Source organism: Pongo abelii, chromosome 3 (assembly GCF_028885655.2).
Source record: "Pongo abelii isolate AG06213 chromosome 3, NHGRI_mPonAbe1-v2.0_pri, whole genome shotgun sequence".
In the NCBI taxonomy this organism is placed as follows: Eukaryota; Metazoa; Chordata; class Mammalia; order Primates; family Hominidae; genus Pongo; species Pongo abelii.
In genome coordinates this window covers 179,433,309-179,456,288 of record NC_071988.2, presented here as the reverse complement: position 1 = coordinate 179,456,288, position 22,980 = coordinate 179,433,309, and the positions used below count along the sequence as shown (strand labels likewise).

At 34.1% G+C, this 22,980-nt stretch overlaps 1 long non-coding RNA gene across 1 annotated transcript; it reads right to left on the bottom strand.

Moving 5' to 3' along the window:
- Positions 1-747: 747 nt before the first annotated feature.
- LOC129058875 (uncharacterized) lies at positions 748-22,719 on the bottom strand. Its single transcript, XR_008524290.1, has 5 exons — positions 22,579-22,719; positions 21,242-21,322; positions 16,327-16,467; positions 3,980-4,051; positions 748-1,039 (listed from the first exon to the last, which is right to left on the bottom strand). It is a non-coding gene; the product is annotated as an uncharacterized LOC129058875 (long non-coding RNA).
- Positions 22,720-22,980: the final 261 nt, after the last annotated feature.

Sequence of the window (22,980 nt, the reverse complement as noted above, 5' to 3'; positions counted from 1 at the left end):
TTTCCTATTCGGTTGTTTGGAAGTATTTGTTTGGTATAATTCACCAATGAAACCATCTGGTCCTGGGTTTTTCTTTGTTAAAGTTTTAAAATCACTGACTTAATCTCTTTATTTGTTATAGTTCTTTTGAGATTTCCTATTTCTTTTTGAGTTAATAATGACATATTTCGTGTTTCTAAGAATTTGACCATTTCATCTATGTTGCCTATCTTTTGGTATAAAATCTCTCATAATAATCTCTTATTTTTTCTTAGTTCTGTATGGTCAGTAGTATTGTCTCCACTTTATGATTTGAACAGTTTGAGTCTCTTCTCCCTCTCCCCTTTTTTTAGTCACTTTAGCTAAAGGATTTGTGAATCTTGTTGATTTTGTCAAATAAATAATTTTTGTTTTGTCTTAAATCTCTTTCTTTTTCTTGTATTTTCTATTGTATGTATTAATATCTTCACTCTAATTGTTATTATTTCTGTCCTGCTAGCCTTGAGTTCACTTTGCCCTTTTTTAAAAACTATTTATTCAAGGTGCAGTTTAAGCTATTTAACTGAGATATTCTTTTTAATATAGGCATTTACAGCCATAAATATTTCTCTGAGTACCACATATGCTACATCTCATAAATCTGGTTTGTTTTGAGGTTTTTTTTTATCTCTAAACATTTTCTAGTTTCTTTTGCGATTTGTTATTTGACCCACTAGTTGTTTAAACTGTGTTGTTTAATTTCTGAATATTTAAGAATTTTCCAGTTTTCCTTCTGTTATTCATTTCTAGCTTTATTTCTTGGGGTTAGAGAAGACACTTCTTATGGTTTCAAACTATAAAATTTTGTTGAGACTTGTTTTATAATCTTCATGTGTCCTATCCTGAAGAATGTTTAATATACATTGGGAAAGTATGTATTCTGCTGTTGTTGGGTGGAATGCTCTGTATAAGTTAAATCTTGTTGATTTATAGTGTTGCTCAAGTCTTCTGTTTCCTCTTTTTATCTCAAAAGACTCTTCATATAACTTTCCTCAGGTATGAAGGACAGACTTCCAGCAATCTGAAAGGCAACAGGAAAGCAGCATTTTTGTCTCATGTTTCATTCCCACTAAACTTACAAAGAAACAAACATTCTTTTTTTAAAGCATAAAAGCTGTTTTTAAACTTTCTTTTAAGTTTAGGGGTACATATACAGGATATGTAAGCTTGTTACATAGGTAAATATGTAACAAACATGTTTGTGTTTCATGGGGTTTGTTGTACAGATTATTTCGTCACCCAGGTATTGAGCCTAATACCCATTAGTTGTTTCTCCTGATCCTCTCCCTCCTCCCACCTTTCACCATCTGATAGGCTCCAGTGTGTGTTGTTCTCTTCTGTGTGTCCACGTGTTCTCATCATTTAGCTCCTACTTATAAGTGAGAATATGTGGTATCTGGTTTTCTATTCCTGCATTAGTTTGCTAAAGGTAATGGCTTCCAGCTCCATCCATGTCCTTGCAAAGAACAAAATCTGATTCTTTTTTATGGCTGCATAGTATTCCATGGTGTACATACATGTACCACATTTTCTTTACCTAGTCTATCTTTGATGGGCATTTGGGTTGATTTCACATCTTTACTATTGTGATTAGAGCTGCAATGAACATACATTTGTGATTAGAGCTCCAATGAAAATACATGTGTATGTGTCTTTATAATATAACAATATATATTCCCGTATATCTCAGTAATGGGATTGCTGGATCGAATGGTATTTCTCTCTTTAGGTCTTTGAGGAATTGCCACACTGTCTCCCACAATGGTTGAACTAATTTACACTCCCATCAACAGTGTATAGCATTCGTTTCTCTCCATAACCTTCCCAGCATCATATTTTTTGCCTTTCTAATAATAGCCATCCTGACTGATGTGAAATGGTATCTCATTACGGTTTTGATTTGCATTTCTCTAATGATCAGTAATGTATATCTTTTTATTCATATGCTGATCGGTTGCATAAAACTTGTTTTTTGTTACCATGCAAGCCTTATATTATTGTTCCCATGAGGTTTCAAAAGAGCATGTGCCATCAGTTTTAATCACACAGAACTAAGATGCAGCTTTAGACACTTTGGTTTGATTCATTTAGTAGGTTACATACTTTTTAAAATTAATAATTATTTTTATATAATAGGACCAGGAGAATAAGTCTTTGTACAAAGATTTAAAATTCTCAGATTTAGCTGACATTTGAATTATGTGGGATATGACCCAGATCAGTTGGAATTTCTCAGGATGGTTCGTACCTGGGTATGATGATTTGTATAAAGCTCCCAAAGTGATTTAAAGTTGAGAAGCACCAATAAAAGAGATTATCTGTGGATATTATCATCAGAGTAGTTATTTAAGTAGTTAGTGACACTCATCAATCTATGCATTTTTCTGAGAGGAAATGGATGAGTTCTGATATATGTATCCAGTTGCTGATGAGTTCCTGAGTGACTTCTTCAGTTGTGTCCATTTTGTGTGGATCATGTTTTTTATCACTAATTGACAACTCACAACTTTTGGGGTGGACACTACTATTAATTCTAGTTTATAGATGAGAAGATGAAACTTAGTAAGGATAGGAAATGTGCCTAATGCAACCCATATAGCAAGCTGAATAGCCTGAATTAAAACCCAGCTAAACACAGCACATTCAAACTCAATTATAACCTTAATAGAATAGCCAGCATGTTTTGTTGGCCACTATGTTCCAATAGTTTCCATTAGGATATCCCTGTTATCACTCTTAAATTATTATTTAGCATATCGCTTCATATTCAATCACTCAAGTCATCCTTTTCTTTTTATCATTAGAATGACTCTTTTCAAGAGACCAACGAACTTCACTAAGGATGATTTCTGCCATTAAAATTTTAAGTCAAGTCACACAATTTTGCCGCTTAAGTTTAAAGTGTAGATGAACTGGTGTGATTTCATCATTCTGATTAACTGAGTGTTTCCTAAAAAGAAATTTGGAAATGTAGGAATAATTGTGCTTTGTATAATTTGAACTTATTTTTACATAGATTTCTGAAGGGAGGAGAAAGAAAAACTTAATTATTGCTGGTTACCTACAGAAGTAAAAGCCCCTGGCATCTTTCCATCTGGTAATAGCAAATAGATCACAGACTGAGAGAAAAGTGTGCCTTGTATGCTGGGATTATTAGAACTCACAAGTGCTGGGCGCGGTGGCTTATGCCTGTAATCCCAGCACTTTGGGAGGCCAAGGCGGGCGGATCATGAGGTCAGGAGATCGAGACCATCCTGGCTAACACGGTGAAACACGTCTCTACTAAAAATACAAAAAATTAGCCGGGCATGGTGGCGGGCGCCTGTAGTCCCGGCTACTCGGGATGCTGAGGCAGGAGAATGGCATGAACCTGGGAGGCGGAGTTTGCAGTGAACCGAGATCGTGTCACTGCACTCCAGCCGGGGTGAAAGAGCGAGACTCCGTCTCAAAAATAAAATAAAATAAAATAAAAAAACAACATCTCACAAGCTTTCAAAAGTTAATGAAAGGTCATACAAGAATGAGGACTAACCTGAAAATGAGAAGAACCATGAACGTGTTGATGCTCAGAAAATTTAATGAAGAGAAAGCAAAACCAGCTGCTACATGAGCCAAAGACAGAAAAGAGCAGGACACAGAGAATCACATTTTATCCAGAGGCAAGTAATACCAAAGACACAATAGTGACATCTTCGACAGTATGTTGGTCCATGGAATTCTTTAACATAAAATCACTGGAAAGATGGAAGTACTTATTACCCCTGGTATAACAAAGAACTGATCAAAAACACTTCATAATTCAGCATAGATTTTTAAATGAACAAGAGGCTCTCAGTGCCAAAATTTAAAGAGTAATTTTTGCCAGTTACTATGCCAAATGAATGTGTTTAATTATTCAAACGGTTATTTTTTTATCCCATGTCAAAGTAGATAATCCTATACTGAGAAACAAGACACTTACAAATTTATTTCCAGTCTCTTCAGAATCCATATTGTTGCCAAGTCACCAAAAATATAAAATCGGAATTTGTTCCTATTAAGAAGAAAAAGATATACTTGTATTGCTTCCAGCAGGAGGAGAAAGACAGTTACTATGCATGCCCTCTTAATTATGTCTGATATTGTAACATCAGGAAGCTTTGCTCTTCAAAGCTCTGCTCTTCAATAACATCAGGAAGCTTTGCTCAATAGAGTTTTTAACAAATGTTATAATTTATTACTACTTGCAATAACTTAGTAAACCTCATTTATCTCATTGGAAAAGTTAGCACACTGGCTAAGAAAAGCTTATTTTTATAACCTATTCATTCAAGGGTAGAGTAGAAAAATAACTTATACCATGATGAACTGTTGAAATTATCTATATTTCTGGGTAAGAATCATGTCTATGTTTATTTCCATGAGTTTTATTTCATCTCTGGTGCAGGCCATTCTGACTGCTGTCATCAGAGACTGAGGTTACTCTTCTCTTGCAAACAATACAGATTTCTAAATTAGTGAGCAGAAATGTTCTCCCTTTATTCCTATAGAGCCCAATAATTCCCTGGGCCTCAGAAAAGCTGGAAAGTTTCAGTTGTAAATTTGGCGAAAACCACTCTAAAAGCCCTGATGGCTTTTTTTTTTTTTCTATCTCTACGTTCATGCTTCTATCTAGCGTTCTTTTCTTGTGAGAGGCAAAGCTTTTCAAAAGTAGTGATACCCAATTTTGACTCAGGGAGAAAAATAGTTTGACATATAGCCCTCTCCTGCTTCCCGTTCCCAAGCCTCATAAACTTCTTTTCAAAGGCTTATTCTTCTAGGTTACTTAGATGTTCTTTTGACAGAATTGGTCCAAATTGGTTCTGTTAAGCTCCCCAAATGTACACAGTGCATAATACGACCTTTGCAGCTTTCTTGTGAATGCAGTCATGTCAAACTTCACTGAGCCTTGACAGAATTAGCTCTGCTAACCCTGACAGGGCAGGTTTCACAACCAGCATACAAAGCTCTCTTGTTTGCCTAAAATAGCAACCTTTCCTTTCTCTCTCTCTGTCCCTGTATTTCTGTGATTTATGCCTTAACGCATGTTAATACCTGTACAATGCATTCCTGCAGCTAGTGCCATAAACAGAAAGTAAATCATACTTGAATTGAGAGACTCCTTTCCTGGGAGGAAAACGATTACAATTGTTCTTTCACATATTCACAAGGACTCATTAATCTCTTGATCAGGTTCATCTTGAAAGCAATAACCAAAATAACACATGAGTGTAAACGTAAATAGGCAAGGATTTTGTCAATGGTATTTGCTTTCTCCAGGCAGTAAAAAAGAAAGCACAGGTGTTTGTGTCGGACTTCTATAAAAACTGAAAGGAAAAAAAGGTGCTTTTGAACAGGGAATAATTTTTTTCTTTATTATACTTTAAGTTCTGGGGTACATGTGCAGAACATGCAGGTTTGTTACATAGGTATACACGTGCCGTGGTGGTTTGCTGCACCCATCATCCCGTCACCTACATTAGGTATTTCTCCTAATGCTATCCCTCCCCTAGCTCCCCAACCCCTGACAGGCCCTGGTATGTGATGTTTCCCTCCCTGTGTCCATGTGTTCAACTCCCACTTATGAGTGAGAACATGTGGTGTTTGGTTTTCTGTTCCTGTGTTAGTTTGCTGAGAATAAGGGTTTCCAGCTTCATCTATGTTCCTGCAATGGACGTGAACTCATCCTTTTTTATGGCTGCATAGTATTTGATGGTGTATATATGCCACATTTTCTTTATCTAGTCTATCATTGATGGGCATTTGGGTTGGTTCCAAGCCTTTGCTATTGTGAACAGTGCTGCAATAAACATAAGTGTGCATATGTCTTTATAGTAGAATGATTTATAATCTTACAGGTAAGAGTTTTTAAGATGAAGTCTTAAATGCCATATCTCAGAGACACATCTAGGTTTTTTTTTTTTTGACAGCTATGTTGAGACCAATAAAATAATAAGCTAATTTTATGTTTACCATAGTCCCCAAAGGTAATTTAATGAACTAAAAGCATAAAAGCACAATACAGTGTTAATTATTGTGAACAAAATGAGTCCTGCAGACAATCCTTTAGGTTACTTAATTCATTGAAAATTTTTAAATCAACCGTAATGTCCATCCGTGATAACTAATTAGTGTCTCTTGATTAAGCAAACAGATGTTTGTTTTTTGGTAAAACTTGAATCTGAAATGGTGCCTACAAATGATATTTTCCACCCTGCTGTAATCCCTATCCCAGATATAACTTGTAATATAAAGTAGTAAATATATTTTTTACTCCAGGCAAATGATCAATCTATCCCACAGATTTTCCTTCATCAATCTAGGATGTCAATTACAGTGTCTATTCCCATTGATTTATCAGAATGGCCTGTAGTATAACAAGATAGTCTTGTCATTTTGATCCTGGATTAGATAGAAAATCACTCCATCACTACTTCCTTCCACATAGGTGTCCTTGCATGCACAAATATACTCCAGCACTCAAGCGTTCTATCAGTGGGTAGATCTCCTACTGCATGCATGAAAGAATATATTTAGTAAGTTCAGGTGAAGAAGGAAATTAGGAATTGGTAATATTGAGTTATTGTAGGTAATGAAGGTGAGCAGAAGAGAAAAAGGAACAAGAAAAGAATAAATTATATGGGAGGTCTTTGGTCCTTCACTTGATCTTTTAAGCTGGTATCGAACCCCCAAGAAAAGTAAAAAGTAGATATTTTAAAAATAAATATTCTTTATGTTTGTGTACATGTGTGTATTTGCAAAATGTGGCACAGAATTAAGACGGAGGTTCTTGTGTCTCACTGAGTAGAATACAACTCAATTCAGAACCAAAATGATAATTCACTTGAGTAATACACCAATATCACTGTCTTCATAGACACCGGCATTCCAGTCACGGGCAATGACATCTCCAAGACACGATGCACAGTTAACAGAGATCTTCAGCAGAACTGGCAGACAGGGACAAACGCCAAGCTACATGGTGTTTGTGGGATGACCCAAAACATAATAATCAGGGACTTGTTTGAGAGAAGGTGCTATGAAACCTGTAGATATCTCTGTGGTTTTTACAAAAATGTTATTTATTCAGATCCTTTTTTTCCAGAAAGAAAAATTGTCATTGTATCCTGTTCTCTTAAATGAAAAACACACTTAGACCTTCAAGATGAAAGTGATTTAGGAGAAAAAGAGAACCTGTCATGACTGCTTGAGAGGGGATATTATAAAATATTTTTATGTAGGTTTGTTGAAAGAATAATTATATGAGAGGTGAGGCCAAACTATTTCATAGGTTATTGATGTGTGTTTTCTAAATTTCTATTAAACATTGTTTTTCATAGTTCATTGTCTTCATTTAGTTGATATTTTGTGTATAATTGTTTGTTCCAAATATCTGTGAGTATAATTTTACATTGCTAGTTCAAACAATACATGTTATTTTTAACTCTTTTCCTGCTGTATATCAGTGGCTTTATCCCATGTAATAACAAGAGTTCTTGATAAATATTACATGTAATGACCCATAACACTCAACCATAAGAATATACAATAATTTATTAAATTATTTCTCTATTGTTGTTTCAAAGTTATAATGTTCTGATGATAATATTGTGGCTATATCTCACAGACATTAATCATATTTTAAAACTGGAAACCATGAGGTTTTTCATTTTTTAGGGACTTGGAACACTTTATAAACAGTATTCACAATTCAAGTTTTAGCTTGCAGTTCTGCCAAATCTACGCTTTAGAAAAAAAAGAAAGAGAGAAAGAAAGAGAAAAAAAGGAAAGGAGAAGGTGTCAATTATCTACTGCGCTGCTATGGGAAATCTAGCTATTTTAAGCACATCCTTCAATGTGGGTACTGACTTCACTTATCCTCTTCCAAACAACTTCAGATTTAGAATGCTCCAGTTCATTAAGTATTTTAAAATATTATTCAGTTGAAAAGAGGCCAATCTCACAAGGAACTTTTAGGTAACTGAACAATTTGATGCAGATTTTACCTCCTCCAGATATTTCCTGTTGAGATTCCTAGTCTGAAACTTATTTAAAGTGATTACGTAAAAAGAACTCCAGTCATCCCAGACTGCTCTCTTTGCTTGCATATAGGGATTCTTTTCTGACTGGTCTCTAAGCAGCATACAATTTCTGTTACCTTTAATAGTGCTTATCATAATAGGTCTGGAATGCACAAATAGTAAGATTTTACACTTCTCTAAATAACAAAGCAATAAAAGTTGCTTTAAATAAATGATGGAAAAAATTTCTTTGTAATCCTGTATGCAAATCCACAAAAAGTTAGGTAACAAAACCAAAATCTTTGTTAACCTTCAGACTGAGAAACCAGAGTAAAATTCTCTCTGCATTATTTCCTCTTTTACATTAATAAAAACAATGGGAATGAGAAATCAAAATAGAAACTGTGTCATTGATGACACTAGAAGACATTATTGTTCCCAACTCCTGGTAAGAACAAAATGTTGTCAATGGCAATAAAATAAAATGGACAAAGGTAAGAAATGATTCTGAAGGAGACTGAATCTTATACTACCAGAGTTTCAAAGGATTCTTTAACAAATCAACTGGAAAAAAATATGCAGTGTATCTACCTCATCCCAATATACACAAACATGTTCTACAAATATTGTACATAAACTATTTCTAAAAAAAGAAATTGAAAATGTATATCATAGGCAATTATTCCATAAAATTTAACTGAGTAAGACTTTAAACAACTTACAAAAAATGTGAAGGACCTCTTCAAGGCGAACTACAAACCACTGCTCAAGGAAATAAGAACATAAATAAATGGAAAAACATTCCATGCTCATGGATAGGAAGAATCAATATCATGAAAATGGCCACACTGTCCAAAGTAATTTATAGATTCAATGCTATCCCCATTAAGGTATCATTGACTTTCTTCACAGAATTAGAAAAAAACTACTTTAAACTTCATATGGAACCAAAAAAAGAGCCCTCATAGCCAAGACCACCCTAAGCAAAAAGAACAAAGCTGGAAGCATCATGCTACCTGACTTCAAACTATACTACAAGGATACAGTAAACAAAACAGCATGGTACTGGTACCAAAACAGATATATAGACCAAGGAACAGAACAGAAGCCTCCGAAATAACACCATACATCTGCAACCATCTGATCTTTGACAAAGCTGACAAAAAAAAGAAATGGAGAAAGGATTCCCTAGTTAATAAATGGTGTTGGGAAAACTGGTTAGCCATATGCAGAAAACTGAAACTGGACCCCTTCCTTACACCTTATACAAAAATTAACTCAAGATGGATTAAAGACTAAACATAAGGCCTAAAACCATAAAAATCCTAGAAGAAAACATAGGCAATACCATTCAGTCATGGGTAAAGTCTTCATGTCTAAAACACCAAAAGCAATGGCAACAAAAGCCAAAATTGACAAATACGATCTAATTAAACTAAAGAGCTTCTGCACAGCAAAAGAAACTATCATCAGAGTGAACAGGCAACCTATCCACCTGAGAAAGAACTAATATCCAGAATCTACAAAGAACTTAAATTTACAAGAAAAAAAAAAACCCCATCAAAAAGTAAGTGAAAGAGATGAATAGACACTTCTCAAAAGAAGACATTTATGTAGCCAATAAACATATGAAAAAAAGCTCATCATCACTGGTCATTAGAAAAATGCAAATCAAAATCACAATGAGATACCATCTCACACCAGTTAGAATGGCGATCATTAGAAAGTCAGGAAACAACAGATGCTGGAGAGGATGTGGAGAAATAGGAACACCTTTACACTGTTGGTGGAAGTGTAAATTAGTTCAACCACTGTGGAAGACAGTGTGGCAATTCCTCAAGGATCTAGAACTAGAAATACCATTTGGCCCAGCAATGCCATTACTGGATATATACCCAAAGGATTATAAATCACTGTACCACAAAGACACATGCACATGTATGTTTATTGTGGCACTATTCGCAATAGCAAAGATTTGGAACCAACCCAAATGTCCACCAATGATAGACTAGATAATGAAAATGTGACATATATACACCATAGAATACTATGCAGCCATAAAAAAAGAATGAGTTCATGTCCATTGCAGGGACATGGATGAAGCTGGAAACCATTATTCTCAGCAAACTAACAGAGGAGCAGAAAACCAAACACCACATGTTCTCACTCATAAGTGGGAGCTGAACAATGAGAACACATGGACACAGGCAGGGGAACATCACACACCAGACCCTGTCTGGGGTTGGGGTGCTAAGAGATGGATAGCATTAGGAGAAATACCTAATGTAGGTGATGGGTTTCTGGGTGCAGCAAACAACCATGGCACGTGTATACCTATGTAACAAACCTGCATGTTTTGCACAGGTACCCCAGAATTTAAAGTATAATAATTAAAAAAACAAAAAGAAAGTGAGTGCACTTCCTGGCAGCAACTTCCTCTGTTTTTCTATTTCCCTTGTTGAATTAATGAAGACTCTATAACCTAAAATCTGAAAAGAATTCATGAAGATCTAAATCTCCAACATGCTGTCACTGCCTCTATGTTCTAAGAAACAAAGATAATTCTACCTTGGAACAAAGTTAACCAAAAAGTAAAATAATTTTTAATATGCAATTAAAATGTATCTTTGTCCAAATGAAAAGTAAATTGAGAAAAATACTGGGAAATCATTAGAGATAAAAAGACATACTGGAGCAAAGTAATATAATAGACAAAAAACTAATTATTCTAATGTGAAATAATTTTTAAGGCACAAGTAATTGAATTAAATATTAACAAAGCTATAAATACATAGATAACAGTAAAATAAAAACTCACATTTAACATGCAGATTTAGCTTTACTTAAAACTAAAGGAATGAAAAAAATAATTTTTTTCTCATCAAATTGGTGTTGAAGATAAATATTGAAAATATATCATTATGGCAACTGTGTGGGGAAACAATTCTCATATATTGTTGTCAACCATAAAATTGAGAAAGCTTCTTTAGAGGACATTTTGGAAATATATATTGGAATTTAAAATTCATATATCTTTTCTCTCTATCTGTTGTAGTCTTTACAATTTATTTGAAAAACCATTCTCACATCTATGCAAATGTGTACACAAATAAAAATGGTATGGATATAAAAATAGTATATAGATATATACTACAGTGTTTCTTTTTTTGTAAGAACAAATGGCTACAAAGAATTAAAATAGTAAGGATAGACTTTTGGTTAAATAAATTATTGTATTGTCAAGTGGAATATTCCACTATATTGTGCTGCTATAAAGCCCATTTGTGTGTGTGTGTGTGTTTGTGTGTGTATGTGTATTTACACACAGAGCATTAGTGATTTATCTGGGAGGTTAACTAGTCATCTGAAAAAGGAGAGACTTCTTTTTGGAAAGTCGTTTTTGTTGTGGCTGTGTATTACATTTTCTGTAAAATATACTACAATGATTTAAAATATGATGTATTTCTGTAAGCAGCTATGGGAAAAAAAGCTCCAAGTCATTTTGTTAAGTAGAAAAAAAAGATGAAATTTAGCATCCCCAGTATACTCATGAGCACACCGTTAGGGATGAGAAGACTTAGGTTTTCTTCACATGACTTTATCATCCAAACAGGCATCTATTATCTTTCAGACCTATTAATAGACAGACTGATAGATATACACTAATATATAAAGATACATTCTGCATATTAACACCATCTTAGTGCAAAAAGTAAATTGATCAATCTTAGTCATCTCTTCATGAATTTGCAACATTAGAATGCTTATCATTCCCTTACATTTTAATGCATTAATATATTTTTCTTTTCACTTTTTTGACATTGTATTTAAAAAGAAAATTAAGTGAGATTATACACATTGCATTATAAAATAATCTAAATTTTTACTTAAAGTTCTGCTTTTGTTTAGTATTGGTGATTTCTTTCACGCAATTATTTCTTCCTTTGTGTTTTGTTAACTGAAGTATAAGTATTGCTAGATACACATAGAAAATTTTTGGCCTATTTGCCCAATGATATTAGTTAATTAAAAGAATAAACGTTAAAGCTTAATGTATTTTAGATATTATATCAAAGGTTAGGGACTCTGGTGCACTGTTTTTCTAGTTTAATTCTTTAAAAATAATTAAAGAGTGACTAATGTAAAATTAGAATGTTTTCTCAAAAATGGAGAACAGTGGGTTTTATATACTTAATTTAACATTAACATGCTTTATTTCAAATAAATTCTCACTCCAGTTTAAACAACAAAATGTCCCCATGTGTTTTAATATTCATTTTGAGAAATTCTTTCTGCATTTTCTATGTTGTCTATTTCATTTGCTATATTATGAAAATTAATCTCCAAGATAGCATTAAAGTTGACTGGGGGGGTGGGGATTTCAGAGACGCAAGACAGTATTACCAACCACGTTATTCAGTGAACCTCTTATCTTGGACTCATGTTCTATTAAACTGACCGGAAGAGACTAATGACAAGGATCTAAAAGACAAGTTTAAGACTCAAGGGTCTGAATTCAATCAATTTCCTGGAGTGCTAACGAGTAGTTGGACCTCAAGATCGGTGTCAGTCAATGGATGTTCCATCGGATCTCTAGTAACATGGCAAATTTCAATTTACTTTTACCTACACAGGCACAGGCAGGCTTTTAGTGGTAGGAATCTTGATTTGAGTATTTTTCACCTGTGTGAGCCCAAGTGCTATATTTGGCTGTATGGCCTATTCACTAACATCAAAAATATAGTCACGTTTTAATTCATTTTATGTTCTCCTTTTATCCATGCTTTCAAAAAATTAATAAAAAGCGTATTAGCATATGTACTTTACTACTGCTTTTTTTTTTTTATAAGGGATGTTTTCCTTGATTTATATCTCTTTAAACTTCCAGTTACTCTGGATATTACACTCATTAATTTTTCTTTCTTCTTGTTGACATATATAGCAGACACTTCATTAAACAAATATATAAATACAATGTATAACTCACTATGATAATTAATACTTAATTAGTATTGTCCAATACTGTAGAAAATTTTCACTTATATTGACTTTTATTAAGCTAAGAAGACACAAACAGGATAATTTTTTAGATAAGAAAGATAATTTTTAGTCATGAATTATAAGCAAACTGTTTTTCCTAATTTTTTCAGAAAGATGAACTCATGGGTTTAAAGATATGGAGATGATGCAATCTAATTGAATGAATTAAGAAAAATATCATATGCAAATAGAACAGCTTATATTTTGCAAAACTAAAAACTGAGGGCAGGGCTGTGAGTTATTTACTTTGTATCTGCAAATCCTAATACAATAACTGATCTTTAAAAAACCCTCAGTAAATGTATTATATTTATTATTTTATTGAATGAAACTATCACTGACTCACTGAATAAATCGGAAGATGTGTCAGGTTTCTGGGAAACTTGATAATACTTACCATCTTCATATTGATTCAAAAGTATTTGTGTAGCCAAAAGAATTCTGAGTTACACCTGCAGTCTATCACATTGCTACTAATTACTGATTAGATGTTCAATTCTTGGGGTATTTAGTTTCTCATCTGTAACCAGAGATGCTCCACTCATTTTTAATTTACTGCAAGAAATTTACTCAAAATTTCATAAATTTTATAGACAAATTATCTCATAATAGCTTTAATTTTTAGCTGCCATTTTCTGCTCTTTTTTCTTTTTCCCCAAATATATGGGTTTTCTTTTAAAAGTAAGGAAAAGAGTCAATCCACTCCATTTTCACACAGCATAATCTCTGCAGAGTGCAGCTTCAACCTAATTAGTGAGACATGAACTCTACCAATAGCCAGAAGCAACCTCTACATAAACTCTCGGTGTGGTGGAAGGGTCAACAACATATAGCAATTCCACTGGCCAGAAATGATGATGACAACTATTAAAGAATCTTTTTTTTTCTCCTGTTAACCTGCAAGAACCAATCAGAAATGATTTATGTTTTTTAAAATAATATCTCATTTATTTATTATTTGTTATTTTTAGCTGATTCATGAATCTCTAATAGGAACATATAAAAACTAAACTTCAGCTCAATAGTGACGACAAATGATATAGCAACACTTTTGCTTTCTATACATAAGAAGAAATTTGTGAGAAAAGTGACAACAGAATTAATGAAGACTGTTTTTATTTTTTTCTCATCTGTGCAATAAACTCTTGGAAAAGTTTACCACTAGCAGAAAGGGGGAAGAAACAAAACTTACCGATATATTTGGTATCTGTGGAATTTAATGTCATTGGGTAGGTCAAATTCATTTTTACCAGTAGCAATGAATCCAGTTTTAATGTACAGTAAGCCCTTATAGATAGGTAGATATTTATCTGAGTAACATTTCTTTGAGTTATATTTCAAGACTGTCTTAGTTAGCACCTTGATATTTTCATGTCTTGCCCAGTGATGATAATAAAACATTTATTTGCAGTTACCCTTAACATTTCTTTTGATTTATGATATTATTCAACACCATCCTTTTCTAACACATTACTTATTTATATTATCATAAACCATGTTCACAGAATCTGTATTCCTCTCTAAACTTCAACTCACTACTGTATAGTTACTTTGATATTTCCTCCCACAGACAAGTATGGGCACAATTTGTGTTAATTGAATTTTCTCTTTTAGATTATCAACCACAAAATATTACAATTCATTAAATTAATAATTTAACTATTTTTTCTGATGCCATTAGATGTTTCATTCTGTTCCTCATCAAATGTGAATGGTGGGCCTTAACATAGGAGACAATCTGGTAGTGATGATTTTCTATTTCTATAATAAGCCTCATAAATTTTTCAAAAAAACTTAACTTGCATAGGATAGTATAATATCAACTTGTATTGTAGAGTTCAAAGAAATGTCACATTTTCCTTTCAAGATTATTTTGTATTTCCTTACTGTTTGAAAATGGTATTAATAAACACTAAATCTTTTTGACTGTGTAATCTGAATTCGTCCAGAATTATCAGCTTGGTAGCAATAGTGCTTGTATATTTGTCATTACTTTATATAGAAACATAAAACCTCATACGTTGAAAATACTGAAGAAACTACTACATCAAATTTTCTTTTTTTATTTAAGTGGAAATAGAGACCTGGAGAGCTTAAGATAATTTCTGTTTAGGTAGTTTAAGTACCAGGAGGGTAAGGTCAAGAACTATGGTCTTATGATTCCTGATTCAATGCTTATATTAACCTTTTGTCATTAGACAGCCTCTTTCTTCTCTAGTGTCACTTATCTTTGCAAATATTCCATATTCTATTATGAAGTGTCCCTAATTATCATATTGTGTCTTTATACCATTGGAAAGTAGTATTTTTCCACTTCCTTTAAGTTAAATATAAATCAGCTTCCTAAATTGTTGACATGACATCAGCAGAAAACTTAATTTATGAAAAAGTCACATTCATATATATATCCAAGGGATTACATATATGCATTTTATATATATATATGCATTATGAATGTATATAGCATGCTTATATACATAATGCATATATATATTCTAATAGTAAGACTAGAATCGTAGTAAGATCTAGTCAATGGAAAATAAAGCAGTCTGGACTTCTCTGAAAGAATACCCAGTAGTCTCTCTTAGTCGTGTTCAAGGTTTGAATAATTTTTCTGGAAATTATCAACCCATCAATACACTGAATACTCCTCTCTTAAGGTCTTTTGAAAAAAAATTATTTAACAAAATTTATTATGAAACCAGTGTTTCTGCAGGTGGGCTGCAATGAAAATATTAGGCAAATGATTTGGATTTTGCTCTTTTTCAATGCTGTGGGGTTCAGATTCTCCCTCACGCCCACCCCCCTCCCCAGAAGCATGAGAGTATTTTCGTGTGTGTTAGCAATGTCCGCTGTTGTGGATTCAAGATCTTTGAGAATATCTAAATAATATTGAAATCTGTCACTGAAATCTCATTGAAATATGTTCTGTTGAGGATATGTAGAATCCTATTTTGGTACAGTCCTAATGAACTGGATTCAGATTCTGAAATATGAAGTATTACTATGCCATTCTGGAATAGAAAGAAAGGAGAAAATTAACATGAAAGAAAAGCCTTAAACTTTTACCTAATTTTGTCTTTTGCAGAATGCATTAAATGCTGTTTATCCTATTCAATCCATTACAAAAAGGAACCGAGAACCAAGCTGACACAGTAGTCATAGTAGTCATGCCTTAGGCATGAGGAAGGCTGCACATCCATAATGGAGCACTTTGAATGTTACTCACGTTGGACACAAGATGGAATCTGAAACTGTGATTTCCCCAGTTTCTGAATCTCATGTTGTCCCCAGAGGCATGAATTTAGAAAGGGAGATTTGCACATCGTTGCATTTCCTCCATCATCTGAAGGAGGTTGAAGTAATGAATCTGTGAAAAGATAAATTAATAGTGATGTGACTTCATCTTGAAAACACAGGTTGACAAGCCTATATTCTACCTACTAAATAAAGCTTCACTACCACATTACACTCAGCTACTACTGCTATCTTCATCATTTATATAAAGAATATATGTGCCGGAAGAAATCCTGTAGATCCTTTTCATAAACAATCTTAGTACATAAGACAATTGATCAGCATATTTCCATGTCTCAATAAACTGAATACAATAGAAATTTAACTACTAACTTTTTGGAAGTATAAATAACCAATATGAGCTAAGTTAAAGAACTTTTATGATAGTCTATGTTTATCAAATTACATTGATAATTGGATGGTATTTTGGCATTTAAATATTGCTGCCTTTGTAATTCCATATTGTATCCAGATATTTTCATTTAATACATTTATTTATAATCATAAACCTAGGTATTGTGTTTTACCCGTTATACCTAGTAATTAGAGCAGTACTTGAATAAGAAACTCAATAAATATTTAAGAGTATCACAATATGCAGATAGAATAGATTGTCCTAGACAGTCTTCTTCTGAAGCCTGAAAAACATCATAGAGTGGCAAATATTTCCTTTAAGTAGCACAGAACATTCCTCTCAGTCAAACAATAAATGTATTCATTCGTGTTCATTACCTCAAATTCATGATTTGTTGAAATAGACATTTTAGCACTAGTGGTGGTGGTGGTGTGTGCATTTCCGAATATAAAGATGATTCATTCTGCAAAAACAACCTGTTACAAAATCAGAACTTTGAATTTCTTCAGAAGAACTCCTACTTGGTCCCAAACCACTGAAAGTTTGTCATTTCCCTCAGGCTATTGGCAATAATATATCCTTGGCATAAAGTTTGCTCTAATTTAATAGTAATTTCAAATTAAGGAAAATAAGATAAATGAAAGTTGAGGGGAAAGTTCAAGATATTATATCATGTCATTTTATTTCATTTAGATTTGCTCTGTTCCTCTTTTTGACCAGTAATTATTATAATGATATTCCCCACTTTGTTTCCGAAATGATCACAGGAAAAGGTTTTGAAAGCATTGTTATCACAGTAAAGCCTAAGATCAGGCAATTAATAATGTCAAGACATGATAAATGCTGTTACTCATCTAGAATTCTTTGAAGTATCTTACTTTATTTCCATTATCTACAGGTTGACCTTGTGAAGTCCAGATAGATTATTTTTCCAAAGAACTAAATCATGTATGCCTTGATTATTATTTATAAACTGGTAGATACCATTTTGTTTGTTTCTGTATGAATATTTTCCAAGGGAATAAAAAGTAATAAAAGGTATTTAAAATTTTTCATGTAATGTTTTCTTGAATCTTTTGTTGCAGAGGTCTTTTTCTCAGTGCCTTTCTTTCTGAGATTTCCTGCATATGGAATTTGCATTGTTTAAAGTTCTCTGTGAAGCAATATGCTCTATTAAGGCATGGCTCTTACCCTAGGGGCTTTCTAACATACAGTACTTGTCATGGTTTTCATTTCTAAAGAGCTGACACAATTCAGGGGTCAGTGCCTTGTAATTTTTGTATCCAATTTCCTACAGTTTGTGTTGCCAGAGAGATCATACAGAAATTCTGATTCAGGAAGAATATGGTCATATGATTTTTTTTAAGAGTCTGGTTGTGTGAAAAACATCATCACTGTTCTGCAAGCTGCCCAGGATTACTTTCTACTGTTAGGTGACTTTTTACCTTTAACTTGAACACTGTACCAGGATTTGTCACTCGTGGCTGGTGCTCCCTTGCACCAAAATATGCAAAACAGTCAAAATGTGCAAACACAACTTCACAGGTTTTCTCACCAATTTCTCCTCTCAACTCAAAAAATAAAGAATACAATTTTGTATTCTGACTATAGTCAAAATTTTGTTCTTATTGAAAATGCTATCCTGAATGAATTAACTTTCAAACATCCCAACAAAATAGTGCATTTGTACTTTATAATATGATACAAGGGAGAACTTATACATGACTAAGTTCTTATTTGAGAGAAGCTAGTTATAAAGTTTGGAAATTAAAAATTGGGTAGCCTGAACGTTTAAAAATATATATTGAAGTGAATGCTTATTGTCAAACATAAAATCTAGTTTTTCTTTAGCCTGAGAAGACACGTAACTAAGATGATTTCAACATTGTCCTCAACTTAACTAAACTATAGACCAATTTCCTCCTAGCCCCCCTTTTTCTTAGAGCATTTACTTAAAAAAACTTGCAATTGTAAATTATTTCTGTTTTCTTGAAATATAAATCTCCTACCACACTCTTGTTAGTTTTACAACTTAGGAATGTCTTTCTCAAGAACCTGGGAGTCATCCCAATTGGAATGTAATCAGTAAGAAAGAGTGGCCTTATCTACCAATCTCTATAGGAGGATGGGAGCGTAACTTCTATAAGTACCATTCAGCAAAACAAATGCCTAATCATCTTGACCAACGTCGTTTTAAGGAGATCTTACAGTTCTCTCTCTTTTGCTCTGTCACTACAGCAGTGGAAATGAGGTCAGTCTCTCTCTTCTATTGTAACAGTCTTGATTCCTAACACAATAGTCTTGAATAAAGTCTTTCTTGCCTATTTAACTCATCCAGGGCAATTCTTCTTTGAAACATGTTTTCACTTGATGCAACTTTAAGAATTTTTAAGATCATCTTCATTATAAGTGTTACAAGACTGCCAGCTTTGTATGCTCCCCTACATTACTGATTTAAGCTACTCTGCTTAGTTTACTTCTGTATTGATCACCACTGATCCTAGCATGAGTCCCTGTTAGGTGTGGTTCAAGGAAAAGAACCACTTTCACAACTGCAGAACCATTTCAACTTGATGTACTTCAAAGAAAAGAAATTTGCATTTATTTTTCATCAGAAACCTTATGTAAATAGAGAAACAATGAAAAGGGTACTGGCTTTCCAGGGGGGAAAAGGAAGAGGATCTGAAAAGTACTGATGTGTAAATCAGACTTATCTCAATAACCTGGGATGCCGCAGTGTTCTAGGAAGGATGCCACTGGGCTACAGGTAATTAAGGAATTAAAATCTTGTGGTTTGATATGATACTAGAAATTTTCTTTCCTAAATAAATCCTGCTTAAAATATTCCTCTAGAATCCTTCTGGTTGCTGCCAAGTAAGTTGATTAGCCTCTGCCATGGTGTTTGAGTTGAACTGTCAAAAGCAATGTGACAAACTAAAATGTGACTCACTTCTCTAAGGCCAGATGTTTCTGCAGAAGGTACTTGATCACCTCCTGTATGTCTCAGTCCTCCTCTCCCCAGTCAATGAATCAAAAATGAATTAAAAGTACTTTACCTAAAAGACCCTGGAAATTATGACTGAATTCCCTACACTAACCATAGAAACAAAGAGTGGAATACTTCATACCTGAAGATTTGCTCCTCTAGAGAACACATTTTCTTGGTATCTGTGTCTACTGTAGAAGCAGTTACTTCTTCCAGATATAACATTTTGAATATGGCTACCAAGGCCAACTTTTTCTCTGCTATTATATTCAGTATTTGACAAAAACACCAAATCGGAATGCACAACTCCTAAGGACTCACTTAAGAATTGTGCTAGGAATAGGCCTTAGTAGAGGGATAGACCAAATTTCTTATTACCAGAAGAGGACATCAATACTTTGCTCTGGGGACAAACTATACCCTGTTATTTGTAGCCTGAGCTAAGGGATGATCACATGACAAGACTCATGTTACATAAGATTTTTACCTTTATTGGTTTTAAATGATTTACTTAATTATTGTTTAACTTAATTATTGTTTTGTTTTTCCTTAACTTAATTATTGTTTTGTTTTTTTCTTAACTCTAGTTGCTATGTATGGATATAATTTTCATCCTTCATTGTAATAGCCCTTGACAAGATATTTTCTTCAAAAGTTTATTTTGGTGTTATTTAGGGTGTGGTATGTTATTAGGATGGTGTTATTAGGGTGTTATTTGGTGTTATTTAGGGTGCCAGACATTGTACTCTAGCTACCAAAATGAAGTACTTGTTGTTGTTGTTTTTCATTCCTTGAGAAATTGTTGTAGTGTTTTTATGTTGTGATTTTTGGGCTTCATGGGGGATTATTTTAAATTAATCACATATTAGTTTTTCAAAAACTCTGCTATAAAGAAATCATATCGATTTTCTTTCATTATGGTAGAGATTTCTTAGTCTCTCCACTCCATAAATTAATGAGTTTTTTTAAAGGCAAAAATCAACATGATATAGCTAAGTCTGAATGTAAGCTGAACATTTAATTTGAACCAGAATCAGCATAGAAATGCAAAATATTAATTATCCTTAAGCTGTATGGAGTATCTTATGTAGGAAATTAGTCAAAAATGCCCCACATAAGTCAATTCAAGACTCACCGTTTAAAACTAGTTTGTGCATCAAAGGCCTCCCATTATCAGGAAAAGATGCTGAAAATATAGTAGTCCCTTCTTATGCCTGGGGGACACATTCCAACACCTTCAGTGTATGCCTGAAACTATGGATAGTACCGAACCCTACATAGAATCTGCTTGTTCCTAAACACACATACATATGATAAAGTTTAATTAATAAATTAGGCACAGTAAGAGTTTAATCACTATAACTAATAACAAAATAGAACAATTATATAATTTAATAACAATATACTGTTTACCATTTCATGGACAAGATATTCATTGTTACTGTAGATCTTAGCAACTTAAGTGTCCGATATTTTTTCTTTCCTTATTAAGTCAAAAACGTTCACCTTTTCACTTAAAGGAAGCACTCTAAGTCTTCTCTTTGGCATATCCAAGTCTCCACCATCACTGACACTTTTGCTTTGTGGCTATTAAATAAAATAAAGGTTACTTGAACACCAGCACCAATGCATGACAGTCAATCTGATAACCAAGATGGCTGCTAAATAACTAGCAGCGGGTTGGAATATACAGCAGGTAGTATATACAGCATGGGCATGCTGGGCAAGGGATGATCATGTCCAGGTGAGATGGAATGAAACAATATAAGGTTACATCACACTACTCAGAACAACATGTAAAATAAAACATAAATTGTTTATCACTGGAATTTTTCACTTAATATTTTCAGACTCCTGGTTGACTGCAAGTAACTGAAATTGTAGAAAGTGAAACGATGAATAAGGGGAGCAACTATACCATCAAAAAATGCGGCCCCAGTAGATATCCCATGATGGCTGCACATCTAGGAAGAGAGGATTCAAGATATGAGTAAAAGCAGCTTCTGACCTTGTAATTGACTTTGTAATATCTCTGATAATATGTGGAGCAAGACTCCAAATCGCCGTAAGTTCTTATCCAAAACTAGGGGTCAGTGGAAGCAAATACAAAACTCGAAGATGGAAAGGAATGAGCAAAGCAGTAGGGACAGAGATAGAGAAGATACAAAAAAAATACTTGTCAACCAAAGTGAGCCACCCACCCATATCCAAAAACATGCAAACACATTGAGGTTATTATAAAAAAGAAGTCAACAGCCAGGCAGGAACTCCTGATAATATGAATTTTATTGAAGAATCTGAAAACTATATTCAAATTAGTCTCTTTAAGATAGTCAGAAAAATAAAAATTCATAATGGTATTAATTTAATCTATAATAATCAGTTTTCATTAAAAAAGGCAAGAAATTAGAAAACCAAACATGGCAAATGTGAAGAAAACAAATAAAAAATAGAAATCTTAAATAAAAAATCATAATCAAAATTTCAAGAGCACTTAGGAATTTAAACTCTAATATGATGTCATGAATAACAAAGTAAGATTAAGAAACTGACCTAGAGCATAACAGAAGAAAAAAATTTGTTACAGAAAGTAGCTTTGGAGAAGCACCAAGGTGGCTGTAAGCATCGCTCCCTCAAAGAGGAGAGAGAGCAGCAAGTAAACTCCAGCTCTTCAAGTGGAACGTCCAGGAAACCAAGTTGAGATTCGTCAAGAGAGCAATGGTCACCATGGAGAGCAGAGAGGAGCGAGGCAGGACAGCTGCCCACCCAAGATGGGCACAGAGCCAGAAGAGGGTCCCCACTATGGGGAAAGGATGAGTGAGCCAGAGCCGTTGGGGACTCACACTTCTGTCATGGACCTTTGCAACCCTGGGCACGGGAAATCCTCCTGAACCCCCATCTCCTGATTGACACAGAGAACTTCCTGGAGTCTCAGCAGGGCCACTGCTCAAGCCCATGTGTGGCCCCATGGGCCTTGGATCCCTGAACATCCTGGTGCCAGTTGCCATAGCCACGTCAACACGAGAAGGCGAGCTCTCTCGAACAGGAGATGGGCCACATTTACTGTGCTAAGGAGCTGAGGGACTGCAGGCCTTACCTCCCCCGAACCTCACCAGGGAAGGCCCACTGGCCTGGGACCTTAGCCCTTAAGCGCAATCTGGCCACCGCCCCACTTCTGGCTTGAGAAACTCTGGCCAATCACAGCCCTGCATTTCTGTGGGCCAGCGCTCTCAGACAAAACTGAC